Below are 16,230 nucleotides of genomic sequence, written 5' to 3' on the forward strand. Positions count from 1 at the left end.
GAGGAATTTGGAACTGAAGTCCCAGAAAGGAAAAAAGAGAATGGAATAGAAAAAAATTATATTTATTTATATGAGTACACTGTTGATCTCTTCACACACACCAGAAGGGGGCATCAGACTCCATTACAGATGGTTGTGAGCCACCATGTGATTGCTGAGATTTGAACTCAGGACCTCTGCGAGAGCAGTCAGTGCTCTTAACCACTGAGCCATCTCTCCAGCCTAGAGCATCTCCTATATTTTAAAAGATGACTTCACCTCCAGGCAAATCTACACCATAGGGAATGCTAAAAGAAACTCAGGCCTAAATAAAAGATGAAAAGTCAAATCCTAGGAGGAAAAATTAAAAACTGTCTGCAGGAGAGGAAAAGCAGAACCTGGAGCAGAATTACAGAATGAAAGAAAAGATGAAAATTTAGAAGGAACGCGTTCTTCCTAGTACTGAAGATCAAACCTGGAGCCTTGAGACTCAAGCACAGTAGGCAAACGCTCTACCACTGAACAACATCCCCAGTCACATACTAAGCTCATCTTTGCATCTGAAATGACCACTGTGTGTGTGTGTGTGTGTGTGTATAGTGTGGTGTGTGTGTGTGTATGTGTGGTGTGTGTGTGTGGTGTGTATAGTGTGGTGTGTGTGTGTGTGGTGTGTATTGTGTGGTGTGTGTGTGTGTGGTGTGTATAGTGTGGTGTGTGTGTGTGTGTGTGTGTGTGTGTGTGTGTGTGTGTGTGTGTATAGTGGTGTGTGTGTATAGTGGTGTGTGTGTGGTGTGTATGTGTGGTGTGTATGTGTGTATGTGTGTGGTGTGTGTGTGCGTAATGTGTGTATGTGTGTTATTTTAAGTGTGTGGGCCTGAGTATATGTGGGTACACCATGTGTGTACAGGAGCCCAAGGAGATCAGAAGAGACATCAGATGCCCTGGAAGTAGAGTTACAGACAGTTGTGAGTCATTGGCTGGGAACCGAACTTGGGTCCTCGGCAAGGGCAGCAAGTGATGCTAAGAGTCGAGCCATCTCTCCAGCCCTATCCACTGAGATATCGTTCCAGCTCTGGCCTTAGTCTTTTTATTCACTTAACAAACTCCCATTTTAAACTTCAGACTCAGAGCCATTCTGGGAGCTAACATACATCTTTAAAAAGATAAATATAAGGGGTTGGGGATTTAGCTCAGTGGTAGAGCGCTTGCCTAGCAAGCGCAAGGCCCTGGGTTCGGTTCCCATCTCCGAAAAAAAAGAAAAAGAAAGATAAATATAGGGGTTGAGGATTTAGCTCAGTGGTAGAGCGCTTGCTTAGCAAGCGCAAGGCCCTGGTTCGGTCCTCAGCTCCGAAAAAAAAGGAAAAAAAAGATAAATATATATTTAAAGGAAAATATATTAAAGAAATATATTTAAGAAGGGCATTTACTGTGTGTTTCCTCTCTCCTTCCTTAATAAAAAGCTCAGGGATCCCTCAGTTCCATAAATATATCTCTGAAAACCCCCTCTTTTCCTTCTCAGAGTGCTTCAGAGGCCAGAGACGGTGCCTTTACATTCTGAGCCCTTCTCTATGCTCAGTTGTATTTCTAGGAATGGATCATTAAAGATACCCCCTCGCAGGCTATAAACATGGCTCAAAGGTAAAGGTGCTTTCAAGTCTGATTGCCTGAGTTAGGTCCCCAAGTCCCACTTGGGTACAGGAGAGAACTGACTCTGGCCAATGTCCTATGACCTCCCTACATGTACAGTTGCAAACATGTGTCTCCCTCACCACACAAATAAATTCTATAAGACGACCTCCGAACCCTTGAAATCTCTATGATTTCTTGTTTTATTTATCTAAGTCAAACTTAAGGTAACATCCAGAGAGTGTAATGAGCATACTGGCCTTGCTCACTGAGGCCACAGCTTTACCTGCAAGGACAAAAACAGTAAATGATCTGTGAGCTTCCTTCTGCTTCCCGGCCTCTATCAAAATCAGTTCAGGGCTGGCCATGTGGTCAGCTCTGGTCAGCATGAGTGGAAGTGATTGTGTTACTCCTGGGCCCATTAAAGGCCGAAGCATCTCTCCTCTGTGTCTCTTTATCTACTGCAACAAGGGGGCATTCATTTTACATGGTTTGGCTGGAGGAAGAAAAAAGGCTTCCTAACATATGCTGAACTTGGCATGAACACAGAGAAGCTTCCCCCATTGTCTTTCTCTTTTTCCTTTCTTTCTTCCTTCCTTCGTCTTTGTTTCCTTCTTTCCTTCTTCCTTCCTTCCTTCCTTCCTTCCTTTCTTTTTTTTTCTTTTTTGTGAGAAGCCATTGAGACTTGGAGGGTGTACTACTTGTTACAGCAGCTATTACTAATCACACTAACTACTGCACACATTAAGCTATAGGTAAGTTACTAATCCCTTTCTAATGATCCGTTCAAGGTCAGGAGCAGGTATGTGTCTCTTTAACTCCACCACCCAGCTCTAAGGCCTGGCACATGAAGTAGGCTCATTAAAAACCTGTTGATTGAATTACAAGTCAATGAATCTTTTCACTTGGTGTTTCCATAACTCCAGAGAACCTGCCCTAAAAACCAAGAAGGAATCTAGAAACTTTGTAGAACTGACCTTGAATCCAGAATCCCCCTAGTTCCAAGCCAAGTCGGTTTTACATAGCACCCTGGTAAATGACAGTTGGGAACTGTGAACTGACCTCAGTGTGTGGCTGGACATTCAGCAACGGACAGAAGGCCTGTGTGTGACGTCCTATGACAATTATTCTGGAAAGTCATTTCTGGGAAACGGCCCAAGAATTTACATACAGCGGGAGAGAAAGACTTCTTTAGAGGACGGCTGTCACCACCGCCCTGGTCATGAAACGTGGAAAATAACACAAGTCAGAGGCATCCTTGGGGACAGCAGAGCAACTGTCCGTACACAAATGTCAGCATTCCTACGAAACAATCCCTCGGGAATTAGCAAGGGGGAAATCAAGCAGAGAAATGCTTAAAATCCCACCCTGGGTGGGGCTCAAGAAGTCAGTGAGAGCGTCGGGTAGGAGGGACATTTTGTGACAGCTTGCATGGATGTCTGAATCAGCTGCAGGCTTAGAAGTAATAGTTCTGTTTTCTGCTAGTCAGAGGGTACAGAACTAAATGTTGCACACATTAACCTTCCTTAGTCTTGAACTAAGGAGGTATCTACTGCCATCCCCATTTTATAAGTGGAGACACTGGGTTCTTAGTAATGATGTCACTGATAGGAGTCCACACAGTCACAGGACTCTGGATTCGAGCACCAGATGCTCTTGTTTGCCAATATGGCCAGTGTGATTCTCTCACTCGAGAGTCTCAGAGACCCACTGGGAAACTGGTTTAGACACAGAGACCTTATTGACTCCCGATTCCAGGAAGGCTTCAATGACAGTCCCCTAGCTTCCACGGCCATGGTAACCAGATGACTGAACTTAACCCTCAGTCCTCACTCTCTACTTTTCTGCCCCTCCCATATCCTTCCCCAACAGTGCCTTTCTTCTCCACAGGAGACAACATGTCTCTCAATGTTTCCCCTTCCTCAGAGCACTCACCTCCAGCTGGGATGGAAGAATGTCTGACATGCTTCGAGGAACCAGTCTGGTTGTCCAGCCTTGGTCAAATATGCTCTCTGTGGTGATGCACTGTAGCCATGGAGATGGGTCACCTTAGAACACGTGAACCCTTGTTTGGAGAGGAGAAAAACACCTTAACAAGTAGAAATGGCCAAAGGAGGAATAATTGCTGAGCTTAGAGGAGAGAACGTATGGGGGAGGTATTTGCATCGTCTTCAGACCACCATGAGAAGTATCCTGGAAAACAGGGAGGATGTGCTCTGGGTCATTATGGGACCGATATGTAGAAGCTTCTAGAAAAGCCAGATGTGGTGGCTTGTACCTAAAACTCCCGGTATCCTATAGGCTGAGGCGGGAGGATTGCTAGTTTAAGGCCAGCCTAAGGTGCTAAGTAAAATCCTGTCTTGAAAAAAAAAAACATTTTTTTAAGACTTTGGAGATAGATTTGGGTTCAGATTCACCTGTATCACCCAGAATGCCTTCTGTGACAACTACCTGTCAAGATTCTTCCCCTGTACCATGTCTCCTAAATGTCAAAACAAATCTATCTTATGAGAAATGTCCATTTAAGAAAATGGACCAAATGTGTATGTGTACCATATGTATACCTATGGAGACCAGAGGGGGTGTCAGATCCCCTGAAACTGGAGATAAAGATAACTGTGAGCCACTGTGTGGGTGCTAGAAACCAGATCTGGGTCCTCTGTAAGTACTCTTAACCACAGGGCCATCTGTCCAACCCCATTAATAATCATTTCTATGTAAAGAGTTGGGCATTTCTAGGGAGCTGCCCATGAAGTCAAATGGCCATTCTTCCAAAACTTGACAACAGTATTTTCAAACTTTGTTTGTAGTTCTGGTTCTAGAACTCAGTATATAGACCTAGGAAGAGCAAGAATTGTGTAGATCTAATATCAGTGAGTGGCCTTCATAGAGGAATTTTTAATTTAGCAACATGGTTCTTCTGGCAAGGGATCACAGCCAAAGACCTTCTAGGTCTGTGTGATCCAGCTGGAATGGTGCACCTTTAATCCCTCTGGCTGGAATATAGACATGCCCTTAGTGCACACCTTTAATCCCAAACAATGAAGGTAAAGCTAGTCTGTAGAAGGAAGCTGCCATGTTTGAAAGTGAGGTCTAATTGAGGGGCAGACAAAGTGATGAATCAGAGAAAGATTTGACAGCATGAATCAGAGATAGGATACGCTCAATTCTCACAAGAACAGCAAAGGAAAGAGAGGCTACTTAAGAGCTTAAGACCAGCACACAGAAGGATATATATATATCCAGAGAGAGAGAGGTGTTGAATCAGTAGTTCAGTGCAGTGCAGTTTGGTGCAGTTCAGTGGATGTTGTTGAGTCAGTTGAGTTGAAGGCAGAGAGTTGAGTTGAGTTGAGTTCGTGGAGTTCAGAATTATTTTTTAATCAGAAGCTGAGGGAAGAAAGTTTGAATCTTGGAGAGGAGTTTTGAGCCAGAACAGCTGAGTTGAAGCAGTTAGCAAGAGTTCAGAAAGAACTAGAAAGGGTGAGCTTATTCAGCAGTAAGCCTCCAAGTCGACAATTACATCTGTCAAATAAAAGAGAATTTTTACAACCTCCAGTTGGGGAGCCAGCCAGCCAGAGGTGATCTCACAGAGTCACTGGCCTCCCAAGTATGACCTCCCTCTAGGAACCCCCACCAGAGGCCAGCAGGCAGGAAGGCTGTGACACAGGCCATACAGATCTGCACTGTGTGGTCCACAGCAGAGTGTAAGAGAGAAGTGAAGGGAGAGGGAGGCATACAAAAGATATGCAGAGGGGTGTGTGTGTGTGTGTGATGTGTGTGTATGATTATGTGTGTGATGTGTATGTGTGATGTGTGTGTATGATTATGTGTGTGGTGTGTGTATGTGTAATGTGTATGATTGTGTGTGTGGTGTGTGTATGTGTAATGTGTATGATTGTGTGTGTGGTGTGGTGTGTGTATGTGCAGTATGTGTGATTGTGTGTGTATGTGTGTGTAATGGTATGTGTGTGATGTGTGTGTGTGGTGTGTATGTGTGTGTGGTATGTGGTGTATGATATTAGATTCTGGTCATAGTAATGGCATGGTTTACTTATGTTACTTATGTATTATTATTGGTGTGTGTATGTGTGTGTGTACACTAAGGCATAAGCTTGTTCCCTCCTTTTTACCTTTTACTGAATGCTCTGGAGATTGAACTCAGGTTGCCGGGTTTGCACAGCAAGCATCTTTCCACTTCACCCGCCCAGTAATACACTTCAAAAATGGGACATAGAGTTAGAATAGAACTCCCTCAAGTGCCATTACAATGTGGACTTAATAAATTCTCCAAGCACTCATAAATTCTTTCCAAAACTTGTTTATTGGGCTGGAAGGATGACCTGGTGCATAAAAACACTTTCTACACAAGGCACAAGGACCTGAGTTTAGATTCTCAGGACCTGCTTTTAAAAAAACAGACATGAGGTCCTAGAGAGATGGTCAGTGGCTAAGAACACTGGTAGGACCTGGGTTCAATTCCCAGCACCCACATGGCAGCTCACAACTGTCTGTAACTCCAGTTCCAGGGCATCTGACACCCTCACACCAATGCAGATGAAATATAGTGCAGTCAGACATGATGGCACAGATGCCTGTAACTTAGCACTTTAGCAGAGGGCGAGGGAGGCAGAGATAGGAGCTCTCTGGGGCTTGCCGGCTGACAGCCTAGCTCTACGTTTAGTGAGAGACCTTGTCTGAAGGGAATAAGGCAGATCATGACACCTGGGTTCCTTTTCTGATCTTCAGGCTTGGGCACTGCCCTGAGAACCTGCACATATACATGTGTCTCTGTCACACACACACACACACACACACACACACACACACACACACTCATATACACATACCACACACACATCACACACACGGTCACACATACCACACACAATCATATATACTTTTTTTTTTTTTTTTTTGGAGCTGAGGACCGAACTCAGGGCCTTGCACTTGCTAGGCAAGCGCTCTACCACTGAGCTAAATCCCCAACCCCAATCATATACACTGTTTTTTTTTTTTTTTTAATAACTTGAATATTTCTTATATACATTTCGAGTGTTATTCCCTTTCCCGGTTTCCGGGCAAACATCCCCTCCCCCTCCCTTCCTTATGGGTGTTCCCTCCCACCCTCCCCCATTGCCGCCCTCCCCCAACAGTCTAGTTCACTGGGGTTCAGTCTTAGCAGGACCCAGGGCTTCCCCTTCCACTGGTGCTCTTACTAGGATATTCATTGCTACCTATGAGATCAGAGTCCAGAGTCAGTCCATGTATAGTCTTTAGGTAGTGGCTTAGTCCCTGGAAGCTCTGGTTGCTTGGCATTGTTGTACATATGGGGTCTCGAGCCCCTTCAAGCTCTTCCAGTTCTTTCTCTGATTCCTTCAACGGGGGTCCTATTCTCAGTTCAGTGGTTTGCTGCTGGCATTCGCCTCTGTATTTGCTGTATTCTGGCTGTGTCTCTCAGGAGCGATCTACACTTCTGCACTTCTTTGCTTCATCCATCTTGTCTAATTGGGTGGCTGTATATATATGGGCCACATGTGGGCAGGCTCTGAATGGGTGTCCTTTCAGTCTCTGTTTTAATCTTTGCCTCTCTCTTCCCTGCCAAGGGTATTCTTGTTCCCCTTTTAAAGAAGGAGTGAAGCATTCACATTTTGATCATCCGTCTTGAGTTTCATTTGTTCTAGGCATCTAGGGTAATTCAAGCATTTGGGCTAATAGCCACTTATCAATGAGTGCCTACCATGTATGTCTTTCTGTGATTAGGTTAGCTCACTCAGGATGATATTTTCCAGTTCCAACCATTTGCCCTCTCAATTTCATAAAAGTCGTTGTTTTTTGATAGCTGAGTAATATTCCATTGTGTAGATGTACCACATTTTCTGTATCCATTCCTCTGTTGAAGGGCATCTGGGTTCTTTCCAGCTTCTGGCTATTATAAATAAGGCTACGATGAACATGGTGGAGCACGTGTCTTTTTTATATGTTGGGGCATCTTTTGGGTATATGCCCAAGAGAGGTATAGCTGGATCCTCAGGCAGTTCAATGTCCAATTTTCTGAGGAACCTCCAGATTGATTTCCAGAATGGTTGTACCAGTCTGCAACCCCACCAACAATGGAGGAGTGTTCCACTTTCTCCACATCCTCGCCAGCATTTGCTGTCACCTGAGTTTTTGATCTTAGCCATTCTCACTGGTGTGAGGTGAAATCTCAGGGTTGTTTTGATTTGCATTTCCCTGATGACTAAAGATGTTGAACATTTCTTTAGGTGTTTCTCAGCCATTCGGCATTCCTCAGCTGTGAATTCTTTGTTTAGCTCTGAACCCCATTTTTTAATAGGGTTATTTGTCTCCCTTCTGTCTAACTTCTTGAGTTCTTTGTATATTTTGGATATAAGCCCTCTATCTGTTGTAGGATTGGTAAAGATTTTTTCCCAATCTGTTGGTTGCCGTTTGTCCTAACCACAGTGTCCTTTGCCTTACAGAAGCTTTGCAGTTTTATGAGATCCCATTTGTCGATTCTTGATCTTAGAGCATCGCCATTGGTGTTTTGTTCAGGAAATTTTTCCAGTGCCCATGTGTTCCAGATGCTTCCCTAGTTTTTCTTCTATTAGTTTGAGTGTGTCTGGTTTGATGTGGAGGTCCTTGATCCACTTGGACTTAAGCTTTGTACAGGGTGATAAGCATGGATCGATCTGCATTCTTCTACATGTTGACCTCCAGTTGAACCAGCACCATTTGCTGAAAATGCTATCTTTTTTCCATTGGATGGATTTGGCGCCTTTGTCAAAAATCAAGTGACCATAGGTGTGTGGGTTCATTTCTGGGTCTTCAATTCTGTTCCATTGGTCTATCTGTCTGTCTCTGTACCAATACCATGCAGTTTTTATCACTATTGCTCTGTAATACTGCTTGAGTTCAGGGATAGTGATTCCCCCTGAAGTCCTTTTATTGTTGAGGATAGTTTTAGCTATCCTGGGTTTTTTGTTATTCCAGATGAATTTGCAAATTGTTCTGTCTAACTCTTTGAAGAATTGGATTGGTATTTTGATGGGGATTGCATTGAATCTGTAGATCGCTTTTGGTAAAATGGCCATTTTTACTATATTAATCCTGCCAATCCATGAGCATGGGAGATCTTTCCATCTTCTGAGGTCTTCTTCAATTTCTTTCTTCAGTGTCTTGAAGTTCTTATTGTACAGATCTTTTTACTTGCTTGGTTAAAGTCACAGGTACTTTTATATTATTTGGGTCTATTATGAAGGGTGTCGTTTCCCTAATTTCTTTCTCAAAGCTTGTTTCTCTTTTGTGTAGAGAAGGCTACTGATTTATTTGAATTAATTTTATACCCAGCCACTTTGCTGAAGTTGTTTATCAGCTTTAGTAGTTCTCTGGTGGAACTTTTGGGATCACTTAAATATACTATCATATCATCTGCAAATAGTGATATTTTGACTTCTTCTTTTCGATCAGTATCCCTTGACCTCCTTTTGTTGTCTGATTGCTCTGGCTAGAACTTCAAGAACTATATTGAATAAGTAGGGAGAGAGTGGGCAGCCTTGTCTAGTCCCTGATTTTAGTGGGATTGCTTCAAGTTTCTCTCCATTTAGTTTAATGTTAGCCACTGGTTTGCTGTATATGGCTTTTACTATGTTTAGGTATGGGCCTTGAATTCCTATTCTTTCCAGGACTTTTATCATGAAGGGGTGTTGAATTTTGTCAAATGCTTTCTCAGCATCTAATGAAATGATCATGTGGTTTTGTTCTTTCAGTTTGTTTATATAATGGATCACGTTGATGGTTTTCCGTATATTAAACCATCCCTGCATGCCTGGGATGAAGCCTACTTGATCATGGTGGATGATTGTTTTTGATGTGCTCTTGGATTCGGTTTTGCCAGAATTTTGTTGAGTATTTTTTTTGCGTCGATGTTCATATGGGAAATTGGTCTGGAGTTCTCTTTCTTTGTTGGGTCTTTGTGTGGTTTAGGTATAAGAGTAATTGTTGCTTCATAGAAGGAGTTCGGTAGTGCTCCATCTGTTTCAATTTTGTGGAATAGTTTGGATAATATTGGTATGAGGTCTTCTATGAAGGTCTGATAGAATTCTGCACTAAACCCATCTGGACCTGGGCTCTTTTTAGTTGGGAGACCTTTAATGACTGCTTCTATTTCCTTAGGAGTTATGGGATTGTTTAACTGGTTTATCTATTTCTGATTTAACTTCCATACCTGGTATCTGTCTAGGAAATTGTCCATTTCCTGTAGATTTTCAAGTTTTGTTGAATATAGGCTTTTATAGTAAGATCTGATGATTTTTGAATTTCCTCTGAATCTGTAGTTATGTCTCCTTTTCATTTCTGATTTTGTTAATTTGGACACACTCTCTGTGTCCTCTCTCGTTAGTCTGGCTAAGGGTTTATCTATCTTGTTGATTTTCTCAAAGAACCAACTTTTGGTTCTGTTGATTCTTCCTATAGTTCTTTTTGTTTCTACTTGGTTGATTTCAGCTCTGAGTTTGATTATTTCCTGCCTTCTACTCCTCCTGGGTGTATTTGCTTCTTTTTGTTCTAGAGCTTTTAGGTGTGCTGTCAAGCTGCTGACATATGCTCTTTCCTGTTTCTTTCTGCAGGCACTCAGCGCTATGAGTTTTCCTCTTAGCACAGCTTTCAATCATATACACTCTTACATACTCATACACACGTAACCACACACACCACACACTGACACGTATACCACATACACAGACCATACACACATTACACACACACAATCACACACACTGACATACACCACACACAGTGACACTACCACATACACACATCATAAACACTCACACACACCACACACACAATAATATACACTCACACACATGGCACACACATACACACACATACATATACACGTACACCGCAAACATCGCACAGACACCACACACACACATACACAATCACACATACGCACACCACACACACATACTCAAACACAAAAATACACAGACATCACACAATCACACACACATACCACACACACAATCATACACACTACACGTACATACTCACACACACCACACACACAATCATACACACACATCACACACACACATGCCATCACACACACACATATTCCATTATACATACATACACAGACCCACCCCTCTGCATATCTTTTGTATGCCTCCCTCTCCCTTCACTTCTCTCTTATGCTCTGCTGTGGACCACACAGTGCAGATCTGTATGGCCTGTGTCACAGCCTTCCTGCCTGCTGGCCTCTGTTGGAGGTTCCTAGAGGGAGATCATACTTGGGAGGCCAGTGACTATGTGAGATCACCTGTGTTGACTGGTTCCCCAACTGGAGGTCACCCACTATGCCTCATCTATAGAGTTCTTGCTCTTCCTAGGTTTAGTTAACCATTTCCTTGCCTCTTCTCTGCAGTCTTTGGATGGCGCTGACTCTGCTGCCAAGATCCCAGCATCCCTGTGGGTCTCCCACACTCATGTCCGTTATCACTCTCATTGTCATGGAGCTTCCAGAGACCTTTCTGGCTTGACAGTGCCACTGTTTCCTATTGAGACTCCGAGTGATAAGACTTTTTCTTGATGTTAAAGCTGTACTCTAGTTATATTTTTTTACACGTCTCATATAGGTCTTTCAGATAGAGACTAAAAGTTAGAACTGCCTATACCCCATGTGTGGAGAGAGCTAACCTTTTGGAACACTTCGTTTCAATGTTTCCTTAGGCACACCTTACATCAAGGTCATCAACAAGTGTTAGGGGCGTTCTCTCGAGTCACTAAAAAGGCTCGACTATCATACTTGAATATTACAATGCAATGTGATTATTATTCCATGTTTTTGCTTATATATGTGTCAAATACCTCTGTTATGATGCCCATAACTCCTAAATATTAATTCAAATCTCTAATTTTCCCCACTGGTCTTTTAGAATTTTGATGCTTGGGTGACGCCTAATGCATTGTCTACACTAGGGGGCGCTTTCACGTTCTCTGAAACAATGGTTTTCTGTGGCCTGGTGAAGAATGCCAAGAGCCTGCTGGGACAGGCAGAAATATTAAAGGCATTTAAGGGTTTCCCTCTACCACTGGCAAAGCTACTCTTGATCTCAGAGTCAAACAATGTGGGCATTCTCTTCCCAGGTCTGCATCCATCTTGGGTCAGCAACAGAGTTTGGTTATTGTGGCTGACACAAGTGTGGTCAGGAATCTTTAGATCTGCAGATGACCAACGGGGAGGCTGCCAAGGCTTCACTGGCTTGTGGAAGAAAGTCCACGTGAGGAGGCCCTGAAAGGAGCCCCACCCTAGCCCAGGGCAGCCACAGTCCCCAGCCCAGAGTGAATTCTCAGAGCTGAAGGCCAGACCTTGTTGTGGAACTTGCTGTACAAGTTCTTGGCAGCCGCTTGAGGGACTGTAGTGGCTAATTGTCCTTATCCAAGGCACAGGGTCACCAGCAAACAAGTGGCTGGCAAGTAGGGACCGGGCCAGTTCCGAGGAGGAGGTGAGGGTAAAGACCCGAGTTCTTGAGGCTGGAGTTCCACTCCCAGTCATTTTCAGATGACTCTTATAGAAGGTTCTGGTAAAGAGAGTGTCTGCCACAGCCCATGGTCACTTGAAGCCACAGTGACTGGGCAAGTGCAGAAAAGAAGGGAAATCCCTCCACAAGTAAGGTAGGACATGGGCTACTGGTGTGTCCCGATCTATCCCCCAAGGATGAAGATGGCATTGTCTGTGACCCGTAGACTGAGCATTTTCCCCCTGACTCCATCTTTCCAAGTTGGTGCCTTCCTGGTCCCAGGATATTTTATTTGCTTATTGGTGCTGAAGCTACACTAAAAGTGCTTCCATTAAAGCTAAAACCACAGGGAGAGTCCGAGTTGTATGCCAGATTATTTAGGTGACCAAGAAAAGCAGTGGGGTTTTCATAGCTGGCAAAAATCTCAGGAGATGGGATTTGGACTTCAGAGTCTCTCAGAGTCCCCAGGTGATTCCCACATGTAGCTAAGGCAGAGTTCCACTGGCCTGAAAACAAGATGAAAGACAGCCAAGCCTTAAATGTGACCGTAGCCCTATAAACTTAATGGCCATATGTCCTGTCTGTATTTAGGTGTGTTATTCCTTTAGATCTTACTTTAAAATGCATTCCGGCCACCATTAGAAAGCCATTTAGAGGTCTATAAATAAGTTATCATTTCAACACTTAAGTTTAATGAGGAAACAAAAAAATCCCTCTGTTACTTGTGCCCCATGAGAGACACCTGCTAGAGGGGTGCTCCACTGGCTGACACCCCCAAGGCCACTTTTTCCCCCACTGACCAGACAGATGATGGATGGCCTGAAAGAATGAGAGGGTCAGAGTTCATCAAAGCGAATACGTAAAGACAGCGTGTGTAAAAACAGAAGGTTGCGCTGGCTGGCGGTGGGGGCCATGCCTTTGATCCCTGCACTTGGGAGGTAGAGGAGGGGATCTCTGAGTTTGAGGCCAACCTGGACTACAGAGTGAGTTCTAGGACAGTCAGGGCTACAAAGAAAACCCTTTTCTCGAGAAACAAAAACAAAAGCAGGCAAACAGACAAGCAAACCAAACAAGAAGCTGAAGGGTGTTTGGAGAATCATTAGGCAGCAAAGCCTATGTCCTGTTTATAGACAGCACCACGCCTGCAGGAGCTGGGAGTAGGAAAGAATCAGAGATCACCCAGCTGCATTGTCAGCAAGAAAGTCAAGAATCGCCAAATCCCAGAGCTTAAAATCCAGCCCTCTGTTTGCTGTTTCCCACCACCTTCCCCCATGGCTTTCAGAGGGAGGCGTGTGAGGCACAGAAAGAACAGGAAGCTTGGACTTGAACGGATGCTAATTCACAGGCTAGCTCACTCCCTGACTGGGAATCGTAGGTTCTTGGGTGCTTACCATAGTTTTGCATTCACGAGCTCATCACGCAGTGCTTCCGTGTCAACTCTGCTATGTCTGAGAACTAAGAAGACACCAGCTGTCCTCCTCACACTGAGGACTTTGCCTCTTCTACCGGGTTTCATCCTCCCAGGGTTTGACCTCTCCCAGCAACCATATTTGACTAGTTTATTTATACATGAGACAAAGTCAAATAATCACTTGGGCTTGCCCCATCATCCTGTCACCCACCCCACCCCACCTCCACCCTCATCCCGGGCCTTTGATGGCAGTGCTGGGCAGACCCTTGTCAGTGAAGAGCCTGATGCTTGGAACTGCTACTACATCAGCACGCCAGTCTTGTGTTGGTTCAAGATACTCAGGATCAAGAAGAGAAGCAGGCAGCTTTCGCCACCTAGACATAGTCCAGCACAGAACATGGATGAGACCAATCGAATTTGAAGTTTGGTATGGTGGTGCACACCTATAGCGCCATCACTCTGGAGTCTGAGGCAGGAGAGTCACCGTAAGTTTGAGACCAGCTTTGGCTCCAGAGTAAGAGCCTGTCCGACAAACAAAGTGTAAGAACGTGTGCACAGTAGGTGCTCAGTCAGTGCACACAGTAGGTGCTCAGTCAGTTAGTCTTACCTTCTGGTTCATCAGTACAATTTCTTGGTTTTTTTTTTCCCCGAGCTGGGGACCGAACCCAGGGCCTTGCGCTTCCTAGGCAAGCGCTCTACCACTGAGCTAAATCCTCAACCCCAGTACCATTTCTTAAAACATGGAAGTTGTGAAAGAGTTTCTTTCTCAGCGGGCCCCACCTCTTCTGCTCTGTCCAAAGAGCAGTTCTATGCTGGTTAGGTTCCCTGGGGCTCGCTGATGAGACAGCCAGGCCTTTCCCCTGAGATATTTATTATTCAGGTGACTGTGGCCAAACCATAGCTCCTATGCCAACCAGGAAGGCCCCTTCTGAAGGGCCTCTCATGGAGGCACCCTTAGTGTGGGTGGAGCTTCCAGGCCTTCTAGCAAGACCTGGGGAGAGGAAATGGTGGGTATACATGGCTGGAGGATCTAAGGGCCTCTTTTTTCTTTTTTTTTAACTCTGAAACCTGTCTGCTGAAGTACAGTGACCTGAGCTCAAAAATGGGACTTTGGAAAACAGGTGGTGCTTCCTCAAGGGCTAGGGGAGGAGGGAGAGGACCCATTTCGCTCAGTGGTCTACTCTCCAGAGAAGCCAGGCTTCCCCGATAAGTTGGAACCAGCTAAACTGGTTCGCTGTGCTGAGCAGTATCTGTCTCCTTGCCACGCACAGACTGAGAGCTTTGGAAGCACCCATCTAATTTCTGCAATTTAAATAGTAAGATTATGCTAAGCAGCTAGAGAATGGAAGGCAGGAGGAACAGAATTTGCAAAGAGCCTCAGGCACAGAAGAGGTCCTGAGCGTCAAAATGATGTGGCTTAAAATGTGCAGAGGGGGACAGGAGGGAAAGGCAGGAGGGCTATGCAGAAATGGCCTTTGACACATCGACGCTGCTTCATGGGTGACAGATGAACATGCTCTTTAAACGCCTCCTTCATTAGAAAAGCCATCTATAAAGCCATCTATAAAGGGGGGAGGGGATTTCACAATCCTGGTTTTTGAATGTGGATGAATATTAATGTGTGTGTGTGTAATCTCATGATTAAAATTTGAGTACATATGCTGTCTATATATTTTTTAAACCACCAGAGATTACTTCAAAATAAAGAAAACGTTTAGAAAATGCTCTATTCCACATATTTACTTGGTGAGTTTATATTGGACCTCTTGATTGAAATGCGAATGCCTCTATTATCTATATTTTTAAACCACCAAAGACAGAAATTTATTTCAAAATAAAGAGAAATTAAAAAAATAATAACAGTTATTTCTTTTAATGTGTGTGTGTGCATGTGCAAACACACGTGTGAATTAGCACCTAGGCCAGGACAAGCCCCTGTAGGTCAGAGGTCACCTGGTGAGTGCTGGAGGTTCTGTCCTTCCACTTGTGGATTCTGGTCACCAAACTCAGGTTGTCATGTTTCGATGGTGGGTGCCTTTACCCACTGAACATCTTGCCAGTCGGAGGGAAAATTTTTTTAAGATTTATTTTGTTTTTAATGTTGTGTGTGTCAGGTGCTTACACAGGCCTGAGGAGGGTGTCAGATCCCCTGGACCTGGAGTTACAGGTGCTTGTGTGAAGGGAACCAAATTTGGGTCCTCTGGAAGAGCAGCAAGTGCTCTTAACCACTGACCCAGCTCCTCAGCCCCTCTCCCGACCTGGAGAAAATGTTTTAAGAGGAGAAACTCAATTGCGAAGTGCGGTAACCCATTTCGTCCTAAGATAGAGATTGCTGTGAAAAATCACCATTCTGTAAAGTACAGTGGGAACCTCAGTGGATTGAATAAATAAGTCAATACAGTCACGAACACTTTCACCCCATTGAAATGCTAATGAGCTCTGTTATTCTCAGAAAGGTGATCCAAGCATTTCTGAGCCTAGCCCTGCAGGGTAACTTCTTAAAGATGGGGAAGCAGTCACACCCACAGTGCAGGAACATGTCTCCATCTGTTCTCTGACAAATTTTATCCAAAGGGCCTGAGGATCAGCCATGCCGTGAGTTTACCTCCGAGCTCGTCCCTGCCTCACACCAACACACTTGATTTTGACGCTTCATTCTGACTCTGGCTTGCCCCTTGTGAATGTCACGTT

Source organism: Rattus rattus, chromosome 1 (assembly GCF_011064425.1).
Source record: "Rattus rattus isolate New Zealand chromosome 1, Rrattus_CSIRO_v1, whole genome shotgun sequence".
Classification (NCBI taxonomy): Eukaryota; Metazoa; Chordata; class Mammalia; order Rodentia; family Muridae; genus Rattus; species Rattus rattus.